This window comes from Periplaneta americana, chromosome 8 (assembly GCF_040183065.1).
Source record: "Periplaneta americana isolate PAMFEO1 chromosome 8, P.americana_PAMFEO1_priV1, whole genome shotgun sequence".
Classification (NCBI taxonomy): Eukaryota; Metazoa; Arthropoda; class Insecta; order Blattodea; family Blattidae; genus Periplaneta; species Periplaneta americana.
Window position 1 is genome coordinate 83,814,823 of NC_091124.1, and position 19,846 is coordinate 83,834,668.

General features: G+C 35.7%; 1 protein-coding gene and 1 long non-coding RNA gene across 4 annotated transcripts in view; one reads left to right on the forward strand and one right to left on the reverse strand.

Annotated features, from left to right (window-relative positions):
- Positions 1–377: 377 nt before the first annotated feature.
- LOC138704835 (uncharacterized) overlaps positions 378–19,846 on the reverse strand; it is a 412,725-nt gene continuing 393,256 nt past the window's right edge. Inside the window, exon 3 of the long non-coding RNA XR_011333445.1 lies at positions 378–1,462. This is a non-coding gene — a long non-coding RNA (uncharacterized lncRNA). The remainder of the gene's footprint in view (positions 1,463–19,846) is intronic.
- Positions 16,726–19,846, forward strand: part of LOC138704827 (estradiol 17-beta-dehydrogenase 2-like) — a 119,169-nt gene continuing 116,048 nt past the window's right edge. Inside the window, exon 1 of one of the 3 annotated variants that reach the window (XM_069833123.1) lies at positions 16,726–17,412. The gene's annotated coding sequence lies outside the window, so the exon portion shown is untranslated. The remainder of the gene's footprint in view (positions 17,413–19,846) is intronic. The other 2 variants (XM_069833122.1, XM_069833120.1) reach the window with 2 other exon arrangements.

Consider the following 19,846-nt stretch of genomic DNA (forward strand, 5'->3'; position numbering starts at 1 on the left):
AATATCCACACATGTACAGTACTTCGGTACATCGTAATATATGATATGCGGAATATAATCACTTTGCGATTTAGACGGCGCTTATTCCGTCGGATCTCGGCCATTTAGTCACTCATAACGAGTGCACCTCTGCACATGTATGGACATTGTGCCACTGTCATACATCTATGACTCAGTGCATGAGGGTAGGCCACTAGAGGGAACCCAAGAGGTGGAATTTAAACTGAAAGGATTCGATCCGACATCGGGATGGGAATCCGGTGTGGCTTAGTGGATAAAGCGTCAGCACGTAGAGCTGAAAACCTATGTTCAAATCCCGGTGCCGGAGAGAATTTTTCTCTGTTCCACTCTTCCATCATCAGAAGAGGAGATGACACTGAGGGATATGCTACTTGAGTTAAATGACAGCTCTGAGCAGTATGGGATGAAGATAAATGCAAACAAGACGAAGACCATGGTCATAGAAACAAAAGTAAAGAAGGTAAACTTGCGAATCCTAAATAAGAAAATAGAGCAAGTGAACAAGTTCAAATACTTGGGTTGTACTATAAGCAGTAACATAAGCTGCAGCCAGTAAGTCAAAAGAAGGATAGCAAGGGCAAAGGAAGCTTTTAATAGAAGAAGGAGCATCTTCTGCGGACCTCTGGAGGAAGAACTAAGGAAGAGTCTAGTCAAGTGCAATGTATGGAGTGTGGTATTATATGGGTCAGACACATGAACCTTACGACGAAGAGAAGAGACACGAATAGAAGCATTTTTAAATGTGGATATGCAGAAGAATGGAACGTGTGAAGTGGACAGATAGAATAGGAAATGAAATTGTGTTGTAAAGAGTGGGTGAAGAAAGAATGATGTTGAAACAGATCAGGAAGAGGAAAAGGAATTGGTTGGCTCACTGGCTGAGAAACAACTGTCTACTGAAGGATGTACTGGAAGGAATGGTGAACGGGAGAAGAGTTTGGGGTAGAAGAAGATATCAGATGATAGACGACATTAAGATATATGGATCATATGAGGAGACAAAGAGGAAGGCAGAAAAGTAGGAGAGACTGGAGAAAGCTGGGTTTGCAGTGAAAGACCTGCCCTTGGGCACAACATTAAATGAATGAATGAATTGTATTTCCTCCGCCATATCTAACCTATGAAACATGCAAACTTCTTTGTAACTACTATCATTATCAACGTTGCCAACATCGATTCATGGAAAGGCATCAAGAAAGAGTGTTAAAACCGCTGAATTCCTATACTATCACTGGAAAAATAAATATTTTTGTCTCCTTGAGCAAAGAATCCAATAAATTCCTATACCAGCAGTGATAACTTTTTCTTAGGATCAAATGTCGCATGAATGCCATGTTCCCTTCTCCATCAACGTTCTACTAAAATAACTGAATGCTATACCTCATACCTGGCGGCTATTCGGGTTCTGTCTTCTACAGTCAGAACTGAAGGCATCGAACACCTGAAACAGAACAAGAAGTAAACCTTACAGACGCATGCCTACATTGTTGTTAGAATCATTGACCTTTGACAAGAAACAATCAAGTTATAAGACATTGAACATAGGAAGTCAGTAATCATTAGACATCGGATTTTTAGGCACTAAAAATTGCAGTTTTAGGCGCCTAAAATAAACTCAAAATTTGTAAAATTAGGCTCTATTTTAATGAAAATAGGCATTTTAGGCACATCAAGGTATCATACTTATTTCTTTCACTGAAATTTTTAGTTATACACTACAATACGCACAAAAAAGTATGTTTAAACATTAAAAAAGAATACTATATTATATTTATAAACAGAGCTGCACAAATTTAATATATTGAAACTAATGAAATAATGATTATTGATATCAAGATTATTCATTTTAAGTTATTGAAATTCAGTTCCATGCTCAGACTATTATAATTATCTGCACAGTACACCACCAGAATTTTTTCTAAATTCTCCACAGTTAACCTTTGCTTTTTGTCACTGAGAATCATTTTGAAAGCAGAAAAACTTCTTTCAACCGAAACTGATGTGAGAGGCGCAAAATTTAAATTAGGTACAATAGAAACATCAATACTTAATGGAACATTTACACTTTCCCCCGATATCACTCTTGATACTTTTTCCAACAATGAAAATCCTACATTCTTATTTAATACGTTGTCCCACTTATTTTTAACTTTTTTCCCAGTTTCGCCCAAAGCAGAATGTATGTTCACTTGAGCTTCCTTTACTATTACTATTTGGCTACAAAGAGATTGTTTTTCACGTTCTAATTGTTCAATGCTTGCAGGTATGAAAGAAAAGTTTGATGATATGTAGGCAATATCGTTTTTCACTCGTGAGTCATTCAGACAATCTTTCACTGCTTTCACACACGCTGCACTATCAGTTTCAGGTAATTTATCAATAACTGTGACCACTTCTTTAAAATACTTAGAATAATACACCACTGACTGAATCCAGGTTCCCCATCGTGTAACAACCGGCTGAGGTGGGAGTGGGATATCTGGAAAGTTCTCTCTGAATATTGAAATCCTGGATGGGGCTTTACAAAAATATTTTTTTTTGTGTTAGAAATAAACGAATTGACAAGAGGAAATTCATTCCGGATTGTTTCAGAAACCCTGTGAAGGCCATGTGCTAGACAGGTTACATGCGTGAGGTTAGGATAAAATGTTTTAAGAAGTGGAGCTGTAGCAACCATGTATGAGGTAGCATCAGTACAAAACAACAGAACTTTAGAATCGTCTATATTACCAGAGTATAAAGGCTGTAGGCCTTTATTTACAAAATAAGCAATGGCTTGGCTATTCACTTTCGAAAGTTCCTTAACACATACGAGGTGTGGAATCGAAGGTCCATCAGGACTAAGTTTTCCTACTACCATATTTGCTATATACCTATTCATAGGATCTGAGGTTTCATCCACAGAGACCCATATGTAAGAATCACCTATATCCTCCCGAATGGAAGCTAAAGTTTCATTGTATATTCTGTCTAAGTAATTTTTTCTTAGGGTCGACTCAGATGGGATATTTTGTTTGCAGTATTTTTGTAAAAACTGTCTTAAAACCGGATTTTCAATTGCATTCCAGGGAATGTTAGCAGCAACAAACGCTCTGGTTAAATCAGCATAGAAATTGCTGCTGAGATTTGATGAAGTAGGCTGTGTTAGTAAAGTTTGTTGCAGTTGATTTTTCTGCTGAGCTTTAGCCTTATGAGCCGCTCCTTGCACATGCTGCTTTAGGTGGCACTTCTTTTCTTGCGAAATCTAAAAATGTAAAGTAAACTGAATTAAAATAAAATCCTAATTGTTGTATTGCCGTATTTCTATCACAAAGTTAGTGGGTTCGAACAATCAAAATTTTAATGACCTGCAAATACTTTAACTATCGGAATTTAAAAGGTTAAAGTGTAGTGGTCTTAAAAAGAATTATACCTCAGGATAGCTCAGTCAATGTATAAATATTATAGGCCTACTCATTAAAATTAATAGAATTTATATATTTCAACTATTGTTACATACCTGTTTGCTACAAATCTTGCAGAATATTATTTTTCCATCATAAGTGAATTCTGAATATTCTGTTAGCCATTGCCGGATCAATGTAGATTTTGCACTTATATTTTTCGGCATTATCGCGTTAAACTTCACAGGAAAACGTCCTACCGCTCAAAACTTCTCAACACAAATAAGGTGAGGGAAAGAGCAACTGTTAACGAGCATTCAAATGAACCGTTGTTATTGAGATTCAATTGGACAAAAATACAAAGTTCCACTTATTGTTGCATTTCCTGGTAGTGTTAACACTAGGAGGGCCATTCTTTTAAATATTTTGTAACGGTTTACCCTACTAATTCGCAGTTTTACGACTTTTCATAAATATTTCAAAAACACTCTTTCTCCAAAAATTGTGATTTTATGACACTCTGAAGGGCAGTACAGCTAATCGGTTTCAGACCGAAAACAGTCATTTTTATAGTATAGTATATCTCTGAATCGGTAGCAGCACATGTTGTAATTGTTGCCTGCTTCAAAACTAAGGTTGGTTCTTTGTCGGCATTTATGCCTCCAAACATGTTAAATTCGGTGAAATCTATTGCGAGTGTCGTGAGATTCAAAACATTTTGTTTCCTTTATCAATGGTTTCATGGCCGGTGTGAAGCAAACTTTCCACTTTTTAAATGCCTTAAATTTCGCAGTGAATGCATGTATAAATTATAAAAAGTAAAAGTAAAATGCGAAACTTTACAGTGAGTTAGGCATTTTTAGGCGAATATTAACAAATTAGACTCTAATAACCGTTTTAGGGCATTTTAGGGCACTATAAAACTCTTTGAATACCTTTCAATTTCCATGAAACACAATTATTAATAATTATTTTTACTTTTCTCCTAAAGAAACAAAATAGGCATTTGCCCTAGAATCCGATGTCTGGTAATCATACACCCTATACATAAATGTATCGTGGTTCTTAATATGAAACATTGTTAGGAAAAAATGTACTCACAAGGTTAAGTTCATTATTTCTAAATTTTGACAACTATTTTTACCCGGTGTCCGGTTATGCCCAATATAGCCTATATATAAAAATATGCTTAGTTTCAGATGAGTTGCTCCAGAATATTAATCCTTATCTCAGTATAGAATGAAATTAAGCAAAGTATATAATTTAAGTGTGTTTATATTGCTAACAGAAGGTAAGGTTTTTAATGCATAACACACAGAGTTCAATTTAGAAGTAATATATTCTACACTATCTACCAAAAAGTAATTTGGCACTGTTTTTGCCCTTTTGGAACCTCGTGGTACCATCTCTTGTTGCTATAACAGAAACCACTCTGTCAGGCATGCTCTCCACTAGTTTGTGTAGGATATCCACTGGAATGCGTCGCCATTCCTCTTGCAACATGACACTCAGTTGGACAATGGAAGTTGGACCCATGTTTCGGCGGCTACTATGCAATGGTATGCAGACAATAATGTTCACCAGTTGGACTGGCCTGCACAGAGTCCTGATCTCAATCCCATTGAGCACCTTTGGGACTAGTTGGACCGGCGATTGAGGTCTCGGGAGATGCGGCCAACTTCCATTGTCCAACTGAGTGCCATGTCGCAAGAGCAATGGCGATGCATTCCAGTGGATATCCTACACAAACTAGTGGAGAGCATGCCTGACAGGATGGCTGCTGTTATAGCAACAAGAGGTGGTACCACGAAGTTCTAAAGGGGCAAAAACAGTGCCCAATTACTTTTTGGTAGATAGTGTATATGTTTTCCAGTTCAAATGACTATCCAACTCCAAACCAAGAAGCTTTGTGCTAATAAATTCTTCGAGATTATTTCCACTGAAACTAATACTTACTTACTTATGGCTTTTGAGGAACCTGGAGGTTCATTGCCGCCCTCACATAAGCCCCCATCGGTCCCTATCCTGTTCAAGATTAATCCAGTTTCTATCATTATATCCCACCTCCCTCAAATATATTTTTCTATTATCCTCCCATCACTGTCTCGGCCTTCCCAAAGGTCTTTTTTCCCTCTGCCCTCCCAACTAACAATCTGGATTCGCCCATACGTGCTACATGTCCTGCCCATCTCAAACGTCTGGATTTAATGTTCCTAATTATGTCAGGTGAAGAATACAATGCGTGCAGTTCTGCGTTGTGTAACTTTCTCCATTCTCCTGTAACTTCATCTCTCTTAGCCCCAAATATTTTCCTACGAATCTTATTCTCAAATACCCTCAATCTCTGTTCCTCTCTCAAAGTGAGAGTCCAAGTTTCACAACCATACATAATAAGCGGTAATATAACTGTGTTATAAATTCTAACTTTCAGATTTTTTGACAACAGACTAGATGACAAAAACGTCTCAACCGAATAATAACAGGCATTTCTCTCATATTTATTCTGCGTTTAATTTCCTCCCAAGTGTCATTTATATTTGTTACTGTTGCTCCAAGATATTTGAATTTTGCCACCGCTTCGAAGGATAAATCTCCAATTTTTATATTTCCATTTCGTACAATATTCTGGTCACGAGACATAATCATGTACTTTGTCATTTCGGGATTTACTTCAAAACCTATCGCTTTATTTGCGTCAAGTATAATTTCTGTGTTTTCCCTAATCGTTTGTGGATTTTTTTCCTAAAATATTCACGTCATCCGCACAGACAAGAATTTGATGTAACCTGTTCAATTCCAAACCGTCTCTGTTATCTTGAACTTTCTTAATGGCATATTCTAGAGCGAAATTAAAAATTAAAGGTGATAGTGCATCTTCTTGCTTTATCCCGCAGTGAATTGGAAAAGCATAAGATAGAAACTGGCCTATACGAACTCTGCTGTACATTTCACTGAGACACATTTAAATTAATCGGACTAGTTTCTTGGGAATACCAAATTCCCATTGAATCTAATATGGTAGAAAAACTGAACACTAGTACGTAAACTAATTTAATCACACTGTCTCATCAATATTTAGTACTAGTTTATTTGTACTAAACCATTAATTCATTAGATTTAACACTATATTAGAAGTGTTCATAAAATGCACGTACTGTTTACTTGAGACAATCACATTTGTACCGCGTGCAAATAAAATTGGCTGGGACAAATATTTGTGGTTGAGACTAAATCATTAACATAAACTATAAACAGTAATGGACCTTTATTGATCCCTAGGCAACTCCATGTTTAATATTTCTAGATTATGAGTGAGTAAATTATGACTATAAGGTATACTTATTTCTTTCTACTTTTTGCTTATTTATTTGATAAGAAAGATGTAAACTAACTTCAGGTCTCATCTTAAATGTTTTGGAATAAGACAAGCGGATGACATGTGCATACACAGCCCGTATCAAAACTGCGCCCAAAAATTCGCCAAAACCGATTACAGCTATTGGAGTTTGGTATGCTGCTTCTCTACAATAATGCAAGACCGCAAATCGCCGAGCCAGTGAATGTCGTACGACCGATTACAAGTGGGAAACACTCCTTCAGCCATTACCTGAATACAGCTGAGACCCAAAGCATTCGAGATCTAAAGTTCAAAGGAGAATCAAGCGGAATCCAAAAGCTACCACAACGTAGGGAAGCAGTCACTTCAAGGGGACTATTTTGAACGATCTTGATGTAAGTGGATTGAAAAAATAAAATGCGTGTTAGTAAAGTTTGTGCATTACTTCTGGGATCACCGTCGTATAAAATGTTCACAAACATTTTTGAAAATGTTGTTAATAATGATGTGGGCTTACAATAATTAGATTCATTATTCACTTCATCTACTACGTCAGTCTTTTTGGAAAAATAACATATTGCTTGGACAAATTGCATAAGTAGCTTAGCCTAGAGGAAGAAAAAATTATTTCAGAAAAGGTTCTTAGAACGTTTACTGTGTTCAATCTATTAAACATAAATTGTAATTTGAGGATTATAGGGAAAAAGGAAGAAATCAACTTGAGATACAAATGTAAAACCTAAGTCATCTTATTGGAAAATCTGATAAAATATGAATTGTGTAACGGGCGTTTGAATAACGTCGTGGGATGCAAGAATAAAATGAGGATGGTCAACTTGGCACGACAGTCTTAATGTTTTGTACTGTAAGATATTACAACTTCTCTACGACAATCCTATGTTTCCATGAGTAATACATGTACAGTAATCTTGCTCTAAATCTTTGAAGAGCTGTACTGAAAAATCGTCTCCCATCGACTTCCCGTTTTTCTTCCTGTAGTCCTCAGTTACTGTGAATATTATATCCGCATAATATTGCGAAATATTGTTAATCATGAAATGGATATACAATTGGGAAATTGAAGGTCTTGCAGAAAAAAAGCATTGTTTTTTAACCCAACAAATACGCTTCATCGAGCTTTCTTGACATGACCTTCATTTTCATTATTCCAGTTGGTTAGAATATTTTTAAGAACAGGTTAAGACTTCGTTGCCGTAAGTTATATATTACTGGCAGAGAATATAGATTCGCTCTAAATACTGCAACCTCATGTTATATAATACTGCATAGTAATTATCCGTTTGTTCTCTTGGCTATGGATTTTTTTTATTTTATTGAGTTATTTTACGACGCTGTATCAACATCTAGGTTATTTAGCGTCTGAATGAAATGAAGGTGATAATGCCGGTGAAATGAGTCCGGGTCCAGCACCTAAAGTTACCCAGCATTTGCTCGTTTTTGGTTGAGGGAAAACCCCGGAAAAAACCTCAATCAGGCAACTTGCCCCGACCGGGATTCGAATCCGGGCCACCTGGTTTCGCAGCCAGACGCGCTGACCGTTACCCCACAGATGTGGACTTGGCTATGGATCTTGCGTCATATCACTTATAATATAGTCAACAGGAAAGGATAATACAACCTACCATTTGAATCAGAGACAGAGACAGTCCGCGAAACCAACAATTATTATTTGAGAAACTTACGGGACAAATCATATAAAAATTGAATATATCGACATACCTTGTATTGTTTTAGAGCCTGTCAGTCATTTATTGCACTCTACACTTCACAAATATTTGTGTTTTATAAACACTTGTTGAAATATTGCACGTTTCAATTACTCTGTGAATGTTTTGTTTCCACCTTGTCCTAGATATTGTTTCCTTTTTTAATATGTCAGTTAGTATTCACTCAAATATTTCCTTAGACAATCTGCTTTGGTCCATACGCATCATTTAGCCGTATCATGTGTTTTTCTCAATAGCTTCTATATTAATTTGTTATACCTTTACTCCTTCTTCTGTATTGTCACTTTTTATTAAATAAGACTGCATTTAATTTACAGCATGTTTTAAAAAAAAACTCATTTCTGCAGAATTTATTTTTTGTTCATTGTGCCAGTCAATATCCAAATTTATGCTCCATATGTCATGCAGATAATAAAAATTGAGGCTAAAAATATAAACGTTTTAAAACAGTACCTGATTTATTTAAAACTTCCTTCCATGACCATTTTTGTATGTTTGATATTGCTGTGCCACCATAACTACCACTTCGCTAAAATTGTGACCATCACAGTATCATTAAAACATCACCACAGCTATTACTACTTCGCTACAACTCTGATCACCACTATAACTATCACTACTTCACTATAACTGTGACCAGCTGCCCATGAGGTCACGACAGGAGTGAAATGTATCAAGAGAGTGGGAGCGATGACGGACACATTTGTGGTGTCAGCGAGAGAAATAAATGCAACGTAAGTCAACAGCTGGTAAAGGTTAAGGAGCACAAGAAAGACGACATGGAAAAAAGGAGGGTTAGAGATAAGAAGAGGAAGCATAGTAAAGGGAAATAGAGCAGAAAGTGAAAGTCGAGCGGGTAGTAGCAAGGATAAACCCTCTTATAATCTAAGAAAAATGGTGTGTTATTGGATTCAAGTATTAGTTAAGAAGTGTGCAATGAAATATTGAAGAATAGTGATTAAAAATTAGGAGTAGGTAATGATGATTTTATTTAAATAGTGGGCAAAGAGTATCAATGTAAATAAATAGGGAACTGTAAGAATACGGAGTAGTAAAGGAAATTGTTATGTTTTGTTATGAATAGGAAATAGTAGAAGATAGGATTAGAAGATAAAGTAGGGTTAGATAATAAACTAGACATATAGTATGTAACAAGTATAATGAATGAACATGGAGGACAAAGTGAATGAAGAGATGAACAATGCAATGATGAATATGCGTCGGTCTTAAACATCTGGCAGTGTAAAAGTTGTAAATAGTGTAAGAACGGGACTGCTGGCTCGAATACAGAAATGTGAGGGGCCAGCAGGGCCAAAGAGATTAATGTGAGAATAAAGCATACCATACCATATCAATTCAAATAATGTGAGCGAAAATTCCCTATAGGATTCGTAAAAAACGTACTGCGTTTCGTAAATATTATAGCGATGAATACTTGCAATATGGTTTTACGTGGCGTGGTGATGAATAAAAACAAAATCCTGAAGATGATTTACTTGTTGTCCTGACAATCATAAGGCCACGTATAGAGAAATTCTATGCAACTCACCAAGCGCAGACTTCACATTAATTTAAATAGGCGAGTTTCCAGAAACGATAATAAAAATATTTTATCGGACATATTATAGCATAGACAGGTTGAGATTTTTTACACATACCTTTGTTTTTTTTCTAATGCCACGCAAGTTGCTGTTTTATTATTATTATTATTATTATTATTATTATTATTATTATTATTATTTAGAATTTTCGATTGCGTGTTAATATCGACCTATTTACAACACTTGATGTCCGAAAATACATAGAAATTGTTATTAGTGCTCTTTTCTGACGGAATGCTCTGGAACGGCTTTCCGGCACCTTTTTGTTATTATTTTCACCATAGAACCGAAATATGTGTGAATAACTATGTTTTTAATATTATTTTTCTTTGAATTCCGCTTAGACCTCGAAAGTCTTAGTTGGACGAAAAGGAGGTTAAAAACGATAAAATTTCCGTGCAGTGAACAGTAATCACCTCCCCGTCTGCTATAAAATATTCTACACAGAGTTTCACTACCTTTTCTCCAGAAGAAAAGCTCTGGTTGTTATTATTATATCATTATTATAAATAAAAACAAATAAGTGTGCCGCGATATCGTGGGCGTTCAGTAAAGTGTGTCGTCAGTCAAAAAAGGTTGAGAACCACTGCCCTAGAACAACATGAAATTTATAAATAAAGCGCGGACCTCATTGCCTTTTCATTGCCTGCTGCCGCGATACAAGTTGTCTGCACAAGGGCTATACCGAGTGTCTGACGTCACGTCCACATCACTCGCGATGGGTACGGCGTCTCGACGCATTCTCAATATGTACAGCAGTCGGTCGGAAAAAGTATAACGCTGTTTGGCAGACATGATACAACATCGAGTTCAAATTCATATAAGCCTACTCAGAGAGAGTTTTGTAACGACCTCTGCAATATTTCGTTACACAAGTTACAAAATGCTACTTTCAAATCATTTCTGCAGAAATATACTGGGCAAAACGTTCCATGCGAGTCAACTCTAAGCAAAAGATATTTATCCCCGTGCTATGATTGTCAGCAACAGCATTAGGAAATCTGTCGCAAATAATAAAATATGGGTATCTGTTGTACATAAAAGATGTTTACAAAGATGTTCCCACAACAATAAAACAACTAGAATCGTCAACCCTCGAAATGTTCAGTGGCCTCCGACTCGTAGAACATTTGTACCAAAGTCTGTGTGAAGCAAAACCACATCCAAGTTTGGAGCCGATTAAGCCGAAATTTGGGACCGTGTTGAAAAAGAACTGTGGATTTTCAGCAATGTGTGAAATAAGAGATATTTTGTCGGTTAATGGCGAGCCCTCAGACGATACTTATACAGCTCATATTTTCGTTTCGCACCACTCATGCATTGCGATGTGGAACGCACATTTCTCAGTTCAAAATGTTTCTAAGTGGTAGGCGAAGAGGTCTTTCTTTCGATACTTTACGGAAATGTATTGTTCTTTATTGTAATGGAACTGTGGACGCACCAATATGTGAATTATAAATGAAAACTGTTGTACGGTATTGCATTCTATTTATAATAGAATGTTATTAAATTTCTAAGGATGTGTTGCAGTGCATTTATTTACAACAACACTGTCATGTAAAGAAGGTGCAACTTTGTCCTTCACCGCACTGAACCTGTACAACGAAGGGAAGGTCCGTGTCTTCCCCTCCCACCACACAACAAGCTAGGCGTACACCACAATATCCAAGCGCAGGTAACTTATAAACGCGGGCAATGAAGACCGTGCCTTATAAACATACAAAAATACACCCACATCACACCCTAAACACTCAACTGAATTTCAAAACACACACCCTTTTCGATACAATCATGAACACACCTCACCACAACAGGAAACCAGAAGATAGCGCGGGATCTTTACTAGGCTTCGGACAATGAAGGATACCACTTCGAAACTAGTCAGCCAGGTAAATTGCAAAAGTTAACACAGTAAAAATATCGTAAAGTTATTCAGCATTATTTTCTTTCTTCGTAATAATTTATTGACCTAAGTATATATGCTCAATTTTACCTCCTAACACGAGTTTCACTCTTATGGGAGTTAGATTCATAGCAAACAGAACATAATATTGTTTCCAAAATATTAATGTAAAATGTGGTGTGTTTTATAGTAATATTATTATTTTAAGACAAATTTATTTCTGTAATATATACTATAAAATTCCTTTATTTATGTTGTTTCTTTTAATTGGAAAGTTGTTTGAAAAACAACCATAGTCCAGAAACATATATTTTCACGAGAAACAAAACCTGTCTGGCATGGGTGTTGTTGAAACTTCAACTATGAAATTCATCATGCCGTTTCTTAAGGTGTTGTAGAAACTTTGGAAAACTGAAATACATTTATAACTTACATTGCCTCATAGAAATATATTGTGTAAATGCAGGTAGCTGTGGATACCACCACCACCACCACCACCACCACCACCACCACCACCACCACCACCACTACTACTAATAATAATAATAATAATAATAATAATAATAATAATAATAATAATAATAATAATAATTTATTTTAGCTGACAGAGTTAAGGCCGTAAGCAAGTAAAGAGATAGGTTTCGAAGTAAATCCCGAAAAGACAAAGTATATGATTATGTCTCGTGACCAGAATATTGTACGAAATGGAAATATAAAAATTGGAAATTTATCTTTTGAAGAGGTGGAGAAGTTCAAATATCTGGGAGCAACAGCAACAAATATAAATGATACTCGGGAGGAAATTAAACACAGAATAAATATGGGAAATGCCTGATATTATTCGGTTGAGAAACTTTTACTGTATCAACCAGTCTGCTGTCGAAAAATCTGAAAGTTAGAATTTATAAAACAGTTATATTACCGGTTGTTCTGTATGGTTGTGAAACTTGGACTCTCACTTTGAGAGAGGAACAGAGACTACGGGTGTTTGAGAATAAGATTCTTAGGAAAATATTTGGGGCTAAGAGGGATGAAGTTACAGGAGAATGGAGAAAGTTACACAACACAGAACTGCACACATTGTATTCTTCACCTGACATAATTAGGAACATTAAATCCAGACGTTTGAGATGGGCAGGGCATGTAGCACGTATGGGCGAATCCAGAAATGCATATAGTGTTAGTTGGGAGGCCGGAGGGAAAAAGACCTTTAGGGAGGCCGAGACGTAGATGGGAAGATAATATTAAAATGGATTTGAGGGAGGTGGGATATGATGATAGAGAATGGATTAATTTTTCTCAGGATAGGGACCAATGGCGGGCTTATGTGAGAGCGGCAATGAACCTCCGGGTTCCTTAAAAGCCAGTAAGTAAGTAAGTTAAGGCCGTAAGGCCTTCTCTTCCACTCAACCAGCATAAAGTATAGCCTATAGGCCTATAAATATGTTTGAACTTATAAGCTACGAAGAATACAACAATTTGATCTGCAGTCAGGAAGTCAAAAGGATAACAATGTCAAAGGAAGCTTTTAATAGAAAAAGGAGCATCTTCTACGGACCTCTGGAAGAACTAAGGAAGAGACTAGTGAAGTGCTTTGTGTGGAGTGTGGCATTGTATGAGGCAGAAACATGGACATTGCGACGAAGTGAAGAGAAACGAATAGAAGCATTTGAAATGTGGAAATGGAGAAGAATGGAGCGTGTGAAGTGAACAGACAGAATAAGAAACGAAGTTGTATTGGAAAGAGTGGGTGAAGAAAGAATGATGCTGAAACTGATCATAAAGATAAAAAGGAATTGGTTGGGTCATTTGCTGAGAATGCACTGGAAGGAATGGTGAATGGGAGAAGAGTTCGGAGCAGAAGAATATATAAGATGATAGACGACATTAAGATATGTGGATCATATGCGGAGACTAAGAGGAAGGCAGAAAATAGGAAGGATTGGAGGAAGCTGGGTTTGCACGTATGTATGTATGTATGTATGTATGTATGTATGTATGTATGTATGTATGTATGTATGTATGTATGTATGTATGTATGTATGTATGTATTTTTTATTTGGTTATTTAACGACGCGTATCAACTACTAGGTTATTTAGCGTCGATGAGGTTGGTGATAGCGAGATGATAATTGGCGAGATGAGGCCGAGGATTCGCCATAGATTACCTTGCATTCACATTATGGTTGGGAAAAACCTGGGAAAAACTCAACCAAGTAATCAGCCCAAACGGGGATCGAACCCGCGCCCGAATGCAACTTCAGACTGGCAGGCAAGCACCTTAACCGACTGAGCCACGCCGGTAGCTGTATGTATGTATGTATGTATGTATGTATGTATGTATGTATGTATGTATGTATGTATGTATGTATGCATGCATGCATACGTGTATGCATGTCTGTCTGTCAGGATTTAAGCTAGAAAATAACTAATTGTCGCAAAAATTTACAAATGAGAAATTATATTTGTGCAAATTGCGAAAAGCTTATGCAATATTATAAATAATTATACAAAAAGGTAAAATTAATAAAGTATGCAGAAACAAAAAGTTATGTACCGGTAATTTGTTTCTTGGAGTTTTATTACTTTCAACCCATCGTACCACAATCTAGATATAGGCTATTTATGTAAGTAAGACGTAGGTATGTATAGAAACAATTAGTGCTGAATTAACATCACATTAAAATACGTTATTTTATGGGCACTCTGAACATTGAAATTCTTTACTACTGTGCCCTTCAAGATTTATTGTTAGCAGAGTGTTAACTTTTTTTTTTACTGAAAGGCGGTTCCTAATTCCAGTTTTTACAAGATTTATGCAACTAAATCATAGCTCACAATTTAAAGTCTGCGATGGAATGTTATATAAATCAATTAGAAGAAATTGATCACTTAACTTGCATTAATTGTTCCAACTCTTTGAAATCCATTCCTGAACACCTATTGCTCATTATCTTCTTGAACATTGCCCATGCCATTAGCATTTCATTTAAATTCAGATTAGTTCAAACAAATATATCTCTGATTTCATTTTCTCCAGTACCATCTTCGTTTCTGAAGTCCAATGTGGTTGACGCATTTTTTCAAATTTGCATTCAAAGTTTGTTGCATTTTTAGAAGTCGAGTAGCAAAATGCGACTGTGGCTTAAGCCCTGATGTGTGTATATGTGTGTATATGTATGTATGTATGTATGTATGTATGTATGTATGTATGTATGTATGTATGTATGTATGTATGTATGTATGTATGTATGTATGTATGTATGTATGTATGTATGTATGTATGTATGTATGTATGTATGTATGTATGTATGTATGTATGTATGTATGTATGTGTATAAGAGATGAACAACGATCGAGAAAGCGAGACTAACAGCGCCCGCAAAGCCGAAAACCCGCACGACAATGTTGTCTTCGGAATATGTATGATAAGAACTTTCTTGTGTTGAATTTTAACGTACCTTGTTAACATGCTTCGACCTATTTTCGGTCATCTTCGGAACTGGTCGTTGTTGGTCTTGGCGACTCTTGTTTCCTGTGTGGGTGCGTTCGTAATGTAGAGTCAAAGAGTGTATGTGTTTTGAAATTGGGTTGTGTGTTGAGAATATCGTTGGGGTGTGTTTTCGTGTGTTTGTATATTTCATATTGTTCTAGTGTGTTGAGTTTCTAGGTTTTTGGTTGGATGTGCAGTATTTCCATGTCTGTGTTGATGTCTGTGTAGGTGTGGTTGGCATTTGTGATGTGTTCTGCATACGTGGAGGTGTTTTGTAATTTTGTTATGGCTGTGATGTGTTCTTTGTAACGTGTTTGAAATGATCTACCTGTCTGTCCTTTGTAGAAGTTGTTGCAGGTGTTACATTTGTGTTTGTATACGCCTGTGTAGTTGTATTTGCTTGTTTGTGTTGTTTGTGTGTTGAGATGTTTTGGTAGAATGCTATTTGTTCTGTATGAGATCTTGTAGTTTAATTTCTTGAATGAGGTTGCAATTTTACATGTGTTTTTGTTTTCGTATGTTAGTGTGATGTATTTTTTGTGTTCTTGTGTTTGTGTTGTATTCTTCTGTTTTTTGTGGTTTTTGTTTTGTCTTACGTATTATGTTGTCTATTATGTTAGGGTTGTATCCGTTTTCTTGTGCTATGTATTGGATTGTGTTCAGTTCTTCGTTGTAATCCTGTTGGTTCATTGGTATGTTGACTAGTCTGTGTACCATTGTTCGGAATGCAGCTTGTTTGTGTTGTGTGGGGTGGTTGGATGTGTTGTGTATGTGTGTTGTTGTTGTTGTTGTGGGTTTTCTGTATACTTTGAATGTGTGTTTGTTATCTACTTTTGTTATTGTGATTTCTAGAAAATTTATGGATTTGTTGTTTTCAATTTATAATGTGTAGTGTAGCTTTGGGTGTATTTTGTTTATGTGTTGATGTAGGTTTTGGATCTAGACATCACAATAACAAAAGTAGACAACAAACACACATTCAAAGTATACAGAAACCCCACAACAACAACAAACAACACACATACACAACACATCCAACCACCCCCCACAACACAAACAAGCTGCATTCCGAACAATGGTACACAGACTAGTCAACATACCAATGAACCAACAGGATTACAACGAAGAACTGAACACAAATACATAGCACATAGCACATTTTGTCCCGCAGGAGTTCTTTTACATGCCAATAAATCTACTGACATGAGCCTGTCGCAAAAGCACACTTAAATGTCATCGACCAGGCCCGGGATCGTACCCGCAACCTTGGGCGTAGAAGGCCAGCGCTATACCAACTTGCCAACCAGATAGACTTCCACGTGAAGGTTGCAATGCTACGCTAGAGGCTTTCAATGTTAGGCAAGAATTTATGCGATATTTCATGACTGAAGGACGTTTACCATGGCAAATAGCCTATGTTCATAGAGGACGAAATCAAGATTGACTGTTCGAAATGAAATCCTTGTGCCCGCCTTGTTGCCGCTAGACGTTTTCAACAGTTCGTCACTGAATGACTTACAATCGATACTTCTCCCTTTCTTAGGTCCATAACATCTGTAAAAAAATCATCCGTGTCGCAATACAGATTCCTTCGCTTCGTATAAATACAATTGACGCCCATTATTAAAATTGTTCACCTTTATTGGAGAGTGTTTCTTACGCAAAAAATTTACAAGTTGACCTTGGTACATGCATAAAACCGCCACAAGTTTCTTTCCTCCTTGACAAAAAGCAAACTACAAAATAGCTCAAAGAGTCAAGTGAATGTCTCAGTTTCACTGAATACACAGCTGCAGTGTTAGTTTAATGATTTTCTAAAGCAATGCGCATAGATTTGAGTGTCCGTCTTGAACAAAGAAGATTTTGTGAATAAGTGAAATATAATCTGTAATTAACTAGACATCAGTATAGAAGAAGAAAATAAAGGTAATGGCACAAACGATAGTAACAGCTTACAGCAAAAAGGAGTAAATTCATGTTATATAGCGTCGTTGTTCCTGCAATAACGTCTATGTGCAAAATATAAAATCTTTCAGGAGGAAGGATAAACACATTTTTTCATCCTATGGCAGCTGTACATAGGAGAATGCGAATTCTTACATTTTCGAAACCAAGATATAAAATTACATATAGGAGATTTTATTTGCTGTATCACTATTTAAGTTATTTAATAGAGCAAAAATCTGAAAATCGATAAATATGTCACATAGGAGTTATTGCAGGAACAACGACGATAGAGTTATTTACTATAAGTCTACACACTATGATAAAAAACAACTAAAATAATACAAAGGTTGTACGGAAAAATACGAGTTTATGGAAAATCTTACTGTTAAACATAATATACGGGTACGAATGTTCTTCAAAATGCAGTTTCATGGACAAATTTAGCAGAGTATTAAATAAACATGGAAATATATGAAGTTACATAACACTTGGCAAGGAATCATAGAATCATCAATTAAATTCAGAATCTACAGTTCATTTGTTTCAACAATAGTTTGGATTTTAATTTATAAGTGGTAAACGAAACGAAAGTAAAATAATAATCTTGAACAAAAGACAGTTTAGAGTTTACATATTTCGCTAGCTTGGTTTGACAAGGTTCTAACTGCAAAAACCATTATTCTGAGAAAATTGAGTTTAAAGTTTCATTATACTATAACTTTTTTATTTATGAATATTTTTCCTAATAATTTTATATACCTTCTTAGATATCAATGGAAAGTAGTTTTAATGAGTTCTCTTCAAAAAATTTCTTTTTAAATCGTAGAATCTGAGGTAGCGAAAATGCAGTTAGAACCTTGTCACTTGAAATTTGACGCTTCAGGAAAGTTACAAAGGTGTAAGTGCACATAGAACCTTGTCAAACTAACTTTTCAATCACTATTCAAAAAATGTGTTGGTTACAACTCCAGATTATATGGACAAAAAAATTTAAATACCGTAAATCTATGTTGAAAAAAGAACATTATGGTATCAACTAAAAAACAATATTGGATTGTGACACTATTTCAAACAAAAATGTATTTAGTCTATACTAAGTGGGTCGCTGAGTACTAACTTGTCTTGCAGAACCATGAAAGGGATAGCTGCTTTGTGTCCTTTTTCAAATGTGAGAGTTCAATTTTCTTATTTTGAATTTTTGGTTTGATATTCAAAATACGTATTGATGCTGTGGAACAGGGTTCAACACTCCTCTGTGTTCATTAAAATTGATATTAGCTACTTCTTTTGTTCATCTGCCCCATGGGTTAATTTGTATTTGATTTCATGATAAGGCCTATGTGTTTTTGAACTTCACAGTATCTAGTTGGGAGAATAGAACAGTTCTTGTATGCCCTTATTTAATAGCTTTACAGTTACTGAAAAATCCTTGATATCTTCTGCTCTCATTTGTATTACCCGATAAAAGTTACGACGGTTCACCTGCTTTAACAGTCTTATTAGATCTATTGGAGAGTAGCAGACTGCAGAAAATAATAGCTTCTATGAAACTCTACTTGTTCTTTGTGAGTATTTTTGGCTACGTTTATATTTGCATTTTGCCTGACATTTTTGGTATATTTACAGTTTCTTATGAAACAGATTTTCCTCTCCTCTAAGTTTCACATAGTCTACACTTTACCTTCCTGATGTCCTTTCTCCCGCATATTACATTTACACGATACTGGTTTGGCCATAACATTCCGTACATTCTTCTTCTTTGGTGTATTTTGAAGTGGTTCACGATTTGAATTAGTTTCAATTCCAATCGTACTTCCTCTTTCTACTTAATTTTCATCAACATCCGTTTTAAAACTGTTTGTTGTAATGTTACTTTTATATTCTGCTGTTGCTGCCGCACAATAAATATTCGATGGTTGAGGAATAGATCTTCACATAATGTAGGAAATTTTAGTTTTTTTTACGTCATGATGTCTTTTTTACGTTCTTCCTCTAATGTTTAAAATAACATTATAAATTACTTACTTTATAGGCCCACAGACTTTCTGAGTTTTATGTTCCTGTTAGTCAAGAAGTAACACATTTATAACAGCAACAGAAAATAGTAATAAAATAATTTATTGAGCTCATTGTGCATACAAAATTTTAAATAACACAATTACAATATTATGCGATATGGCAGAAAGGGCTCATAATAAAGGTTACTCTAAAAAAAAACTAATTCCGGAATGTGGTATGTGACAACAACAACAACAACAACAATAATAATAATAATAATAATAATAATAATAATAATAATGATTTATTTTAGCTGGCAGAGTTAAGGCCGTAAGGCCTTCTCTTCCACGCAACCAGCAAAAAGTGTATATACATATGCATGAACTTACAAAGAATTCAACAATTTGATTTAGAT